The sequence below is a fragment of the Rhinopithecus bieti genome, unplaced genomic scaffold (assembly GCF_001698545.2).
Source record: "Rhinopithecus bieti isolate Rb0 unplaced genomic scaffold, ASM169854v2 scaffold_33432, whole genome shotgun sequence".
Taxonomy (NCBI): Eukaryota; Metazoa; Chordata; class Mammalia; order Primates; family Cercopithecidae; genus Rhinopithecus; species Rhinopithecus bieti.
The window spans coordinates 1,068,306-1,074,480 of NW_016814481.1; the positions used below are offsets into that span (position 1 = coordinate 1,068,306).

At 49.7% G+C, this 6,175-nt stretch overlaps 1 protein-coding gene across 1 annotated transcript in view; it reads right to left on the reverse strand.

Moving 5' to 3' along the window:
- The window catches only part of GIPC1 (GIPC PDZ domain containing family member 1), a 21,141-nt gene that overhangs the window by 7,700 nt on the left and 7,266 nt on the right, over positions 1–6,175 (reverse strand).

Here is a 6,175-nt window from a genome sequence, read left to right on the forward strand (position 1 = left end):
TTTTTTTTGACTGAGTCTTGCTCTGTTGCCCAGGCTGGAGTGCAGTGGTGCAATCTCAGCTTACTGCAACCTCTGTCTCCCGGGTTCAAGCAATTCTCTTGTTTCAGCCTCCCAAGTAGCTGGGATTACAGGTGTGCACCACCACACCAGGCTAATTTCTACACTTTTGGTAAAGATGGGGTTTCACCAAGTTGGCCAGGCTGGTCTTGAACTCCAGACTCAAGTGATCCACCCACCTCAGCCTCCCAAAGTGCTGGGATTACAAGCATGAGTCACTGCACCTGGCTAATGCTCAGCTAATTTTTTTTTTTTGAGACGGAGTCTCGCTCTGTCGCCCAAGCTGGAGTGCAGTGGCTGGATCTCAGCTCACTGCAAGCTCCGCCTCCCGGGTTCACGCCATTCTCCTGCCTCAGCCTCCCGAGTAGCTGGGACTACAGGCGCCCGCCACCTCACCCGGCTAGTTTTTTGTATTTTTTTAGTAGAGACGGGGTTTCACCGTGTTAGCCAGGATCGTCTCGATCTTCTGACCTCGTGATCCGCCCTTCTCTGCCTCCCAAAGTGCTGGGATTACAGCCTTAAGCCACTGTGCCCTGCCTCAGCTAATGTTTTAAAACTTTTTGCAGACCAGACGTGGTGGTCTAATCCCAACACTTTGGGAGGCCGAGGTGGGTGGATCACGAGGTCAGGAGTTCAAGACCAGCCTGGCCAACACAGTGAAACCCTGTCTCTACTAAAAAAAAAGACAAAAATTAGCCAGGTGTGGTAGCATGTGCCTATAGTCTTAGCTACTCAGGAGGCTGAGGCAGGAGAATCACTTAAACCTGGGAGGCGGAGGTTGCAGTGAGCTGATACCACGCTATTGCCTGGGTGACAGAGTAAGACTCCATCTCAAAAAAAAAAAAACTTTTGCAGAGATGGGGGGGAGGTCTCAATATGTTGCCCAAAGTGATCTCAAACTCCTAGGCTCAAGCAATCCTCCTGCCTCAGCCTCTCAAAAGTGCTGGGAGTACAGGAATGAGCCATTGTGCCTGCCTGTAATCCCAGCACTTTGGGAGGCCAAGGTGGGCAGACCACCTGAGGTCACGAGTTGGAGATCAGCCTGGCCAACATGGTGAGACCCCGTCTCTACTAAAAATACAAAAATTAGCTGGCTGTGGTGGTGGGCATCTGTAATCCCAGCTACTCGAGAGGCTGAGACGAGAGAATTACTTGAACCCGGGAGGCGGAGATTGCAGTGAGCTGAGATTGCACCACTGTACTCCAGCCTGGGCAACAAAGCAAGACTCAGTCTTTAAAAAAAAAAAAAAAAAAAGAGTCAGGGTCTCTTCTTGCTCTGTCCCCCAGGTAGGAGTGCAGTGGGGTGATCATGATAATGGCTCACTGCAGCCTTGACCTCCTGGGCTCAAGCCATCCTCCGTTCTCAGCTTCCCAAGTGACTAGAACTACAGGCGTGTACCACCATACCCAATTATTATTATTTTTTAATTTTATTGTAGGCCTGGGGCGATGGCTCACATCTGTAATCCCAGCACTTTGGGAGGCTGAGGTGAGCAGAACACCTGAGGTCAGGAGTTCGAGACCAGCATGGCCAACATGGTGAAACCACATCTCTACTAAAAGTACAAAACTTAGCCGGGTGTGGTGGCACATGCCTGTAGTCCCAGTTACTGCGGAGGCTGAGGCAGAAGAATCACTTGAACCCAGGAGACGAAGGTTGGCAGTGAGCAGAGATCATGCCAATGTACTCACTCCAGTCTGGGTGACAGAGATAGACTCTGTCTNTAAGGAGTGTTTTTTTTTTTTTTCTTTGAGATAGAGTCTCACTCTGTCACCCAGGCTGGAGTGCAGTGGTGCGATCTCAGCTCACTGCAAACTCCACCTCCAGGGTTCACGCCATTCTCCTGTCTCAGCCTCCAGAGTAGCTGGGACAACAGGCACCTGCCACCACGCCTGGCTAATTTTTTGTATTTTTGGTAGACACGGGTTTCACCACGTTAGCCAGGATGGTCTTGATCTCCTGACTTCGTGATTCACCCGCCTCAGCCTCCCAAAGTGCTGGGATTACAGGCGTGAGCCACCGCGCCCGACAAGGAGGAGATCTTTCTATGTTGCCCAGACTGGTCTGGAACTCCTGGCTTCAAGGAGCTTTTGGCCTCCCAAAGCTCTGGTATGACTGGTATGGGCCACTGTGCCCAGCCTGTGACCTTCCTTAACCCTCACACCACACTGTAACATAGGGATCACATTATGCAGTCATTACGTTCATTGAACAGATGAGAAAAATGGAGCCTCAAAGCGACTACGCTTCTGGGTTTCCTATCAGCCACAGTCACTAACACTGTGTGCCAACAATTTCTGACTCTCCCGCTTTGGACCAAACAGGTAGATGGCACTTCCTTACCTCCTTGTGACTGGGCAGCTAAATGATTATTTCTGGCAAATGGGTTGTGAGAGGAAGTGGCACATGACATTTCTGGGCTGAGGCATTTAAGTGCTGGAACCTCCAGAGATCGATCTTTCCCAGGCAGGGTGATGAGCCACATTTGATATGGTGGCGACTCTGAGGCCAGGCCCTGAATGACTACAGTGAATGGCGCCCCCTGCTGAGCCACAGTGGAAGTGTAGCAGGAAGGAAAAGCAAACCTTTGCTGAATTCAGCCACTAAGCCTTTTGGGATTGTTTTCTACAGCAAAACTTGTCTTGATGGACATACATTTTTTTTTTCTTTCTTTCTTTCTTTTTCTTTCTTTCTTTCTTTCCTTTCTTTCTTTCTTCCTTCCTCCCTCCCTCCCTCCCTCTCTCTCTCTCTCTCTTTCTTTTTTGGAGACAGAATCTTGCTTTGTCACCCAAGCAGGAGTGCAGTGGTGCAATCTCAGCTCACTGCAAGCTCCGCCTCCCGGATTTACGCCATTCTCCTGCCTCAGCCTCCTGAGTAGCTGGGACTACAGGCGCCCACCACCTCGCCCAGCTAGTTTTGTATTTTTTAGTAGAGACGAGGTTTCACCGTGTTAGCCAGAATGGTCTCGATCTCCTGACCTCGTGATCCGCCCATCTCGGCCTCCCAAAGTGCTGGGATTACAGGCTTGAGCCACCGCGCCCAGCTTTTTTTTTTTTTTTTTAAGTACTTACTATATTTGACGCACCATTTTAGATATTGTCTTCAATAAAAAAAGCAAGATCCTTGACTAGGGCCACCATGTTCAGTTACACAGGTTGTGCACTGTGCAAAATTACTAGACCAAGATGACAAGTAGGACTGAAATTCAGCCTACACGCTGCCTGCCAAGCTACATTTCTTGGTGTGGTGCCTGCCAGGAGGAAGAGATGTCTTTCTTTCCTTTTTTCTTTTTTTGAGACAGAGTCTCATTCTGTTGCCAAGACTGAAGTGCAGTGGTGCAGTCTTCGCTCACTGCACCCTTCACCTCCCAGGTTCCAACAATTCTCCTGCCTCAGCGTCCCGGGTAGCTGGGACTATAGGTACACGCCACCATGCCTGGCTAATTTTTTTGTGTTTTTAGTAGAGACAGAGTTTCACTATGTTGGCCAGGCTGGTCTCGAACTCCTGACTTCGTGATCTGCTCGCCTTGGCCTCCCAAATTGCTGGGATTACAGGCGTGAGCCACTGCACCCGGCCGAAGAGATGTCTTTCTAACTCACTCACAGATGCTATATAGGCTAGCTGGGGCTCTGCCTATCACCTCCAGAAGTGGACAGTCCAGAAGAGGAAACGCACAGTGAGAAGGGAAATGAGTAAATGTCTAATATAATTTTTTTCCTTTATTTTCCTTTTTTTTTTTTTTTGACAGTCTTCCTGTGTTGCCCAGGCTGAAGTGCAGTGGTGCAATCAGAGCTCACTGCACCCTTGCCCTCCTGGGCTCAAGTGATCCTCCCATCTCAGCCTCCTGAGTAGCTAGGACCACAGGTGCTTGCCACCATGCCCTGCTAATTTTTTTATTTTTATTTTTGAGAGACAGGGTCTTGCTATGTTATCCCAGCTGGTCTCAAATTCCTGGGCTCAAGTAATCCTCCTGCCTTGACCTCCCAAAGAGCTGGGATTATAGGCATGAGCCACTGTGCCCAGCCTCATATAATTTTTAATAGTGACATGGAGACAAAGCAAGACAAGTTCTACAGACAAGATCAGTGAGGGTGTCTCTGAGCAAGTGAAGCTGAACTTGAGACCTGAACGACAGGAGGGAGCATTCATGCAATGATTTGGGACAAGAACGTTCCAACTAGAGAGAACAGCCGGTAGAAAGGCCCTGAGCTGGGGCTGGGCATGGGGGCTCAAGTCTGTAATCCCAGCACTTTGGGAGGTCGAGGTTGATGGATCACATGAGGTCAGGAGTTCGAGACCAGCCTGGCCAATATGGCAAAACCCCATCTCTACTACAAATACAACACACAGGTGGGCGTGGTGGTGCACACCTGTGATCCCAGCTACTCGGGAAGCTGAGGCGGGAGAATCACTTGAACGCAGGAGGCGGAGGTTGCAGTGAGCCCAGATCACACCACTGCACTCCAGCCTGGGTGAAAAACTGAGACTCCATCTCAAAAAAAACAAAGAAAAGCCCTGGCCAGGCACAGTGGTTCACGCCTGTAATCGCAGCACTTCGGGAGGCCAAGGCAGGCAGATCACGAGGTCAGGAGTTTGAGGCCAGCCTGACCAACATGGTGAAACCCCATCTCTACTAATAATACAAAAATTAGCCAGGTATGGTGGTGCATGCAAACCCTGTCTCTACTAAAAATACAAAAATTAGCTGGGCATGGTGCCCCATGCCTGTGATCCCAGCTACTTAGGAGGCTGAGGCAGGAGAATCATGTGAATCCAGAAGGCAGGGGTTGCAGTGAGCTGAGATTGCGCCATTGCACTCCAGCCTGGGCAAAAGAGTGAGACTCCGTCTAAACATACACACAAAAAAAAGAAAAGAAAAGAAAAGCCCTGAACTGGGCATGCAATTGGCATGTTTGAGGAACAGTGAGGAGGGCTGTGGGGTTGGAACAGTGAGTGAAGGGGGGATAGTGAGAACATGAGGGCAGGGAGGTAACAGGGTTGCTATGTTGTCTTGATTTTTTTTTTTTTTTTTTAAAGATGGGGTCTCACTATGTCATCCAGGCTGCAGTGCAGTGATATGATCACAGCTTACTACCGCCTCAAACTCCCGGGCTCAAGCAATCCTCCTGTCTCGACCTCCTGAATAGCTGAGACTACAGGTGTTCAGCGCCATGCCCAGCTAATTTTTATTTCTTGTAGAGACGGGTCTCACTACATTGCCCAATTTGGTCCTGAACTCCTGGGCTCAAGCAATCCTCCCGCCTTGGCCTTCCAAAGTGTGGGGATTATAGGCATGAGCTACCACACCCAGCCTGCGATGGTTTGGATAAGGTTTGCCCCATTGAAACTCATGCTAAAATTTGATCTCCAAAGTGGTGGTGTGGTGTTGGGAGGTGGGGGGCCTAGTAGGAGGTATCTGTGTTATGGAGACAGATCTCTCCTGAATGGCTTGAAGCAGCTCTGGGAGCACTGAGTGCTTGCTCTCAAATGCCTGGATTAGTTATCTAGAAAATACAGTAGTTGGCCAGGTACGATGGCTTATACCTGTAATCCCTGCATTTTGGGAGGCTGAGGCGGGAGGATGACAAGGTCAGGAGTTCGACACCGTCCTGGCTAACACAGTGAAACCCCGTCTGTACTAAAAATACAAAAAAAATTAGCCAGGCGTGGTGGTGGACGCCTGTAGTCCTGGCTACTCGGGAGGTGAGGCAGGAGAATAGCGTGAACCTGGGAGGCAGAGCTTGCAGTGAGTCGAGATGGCTCCACTGCACTCTAGCCTAGGCGACAGAGTGAGACTCCATCTCAGAAAAAAAAAAAAGAAAGAAAGAAAGAAAATACATGAGTTAGGCCGGGCACAGTGGTGGTGGCTCACGCCTATAATCCCAACACTTTGGGAGGCTGAGGAGGGTGGATCACCTGAGGTCAGGAGTTCGAGACCAGCCTGGCCATCGTGGTGTGAGCCAAAGGAGGCTGGTGTGAACCACGGCACCCGGCCTGTATTTCCTTATGTAAAAGGGACTTCCCGGTGCCTCCTATCCAATGGTCTCTTCCAGGGGATCATGCTGGATTCAGCTTGGCTGCATCCAATCTTTTTTTTTTTTTTTTTTTTTTTTTTTT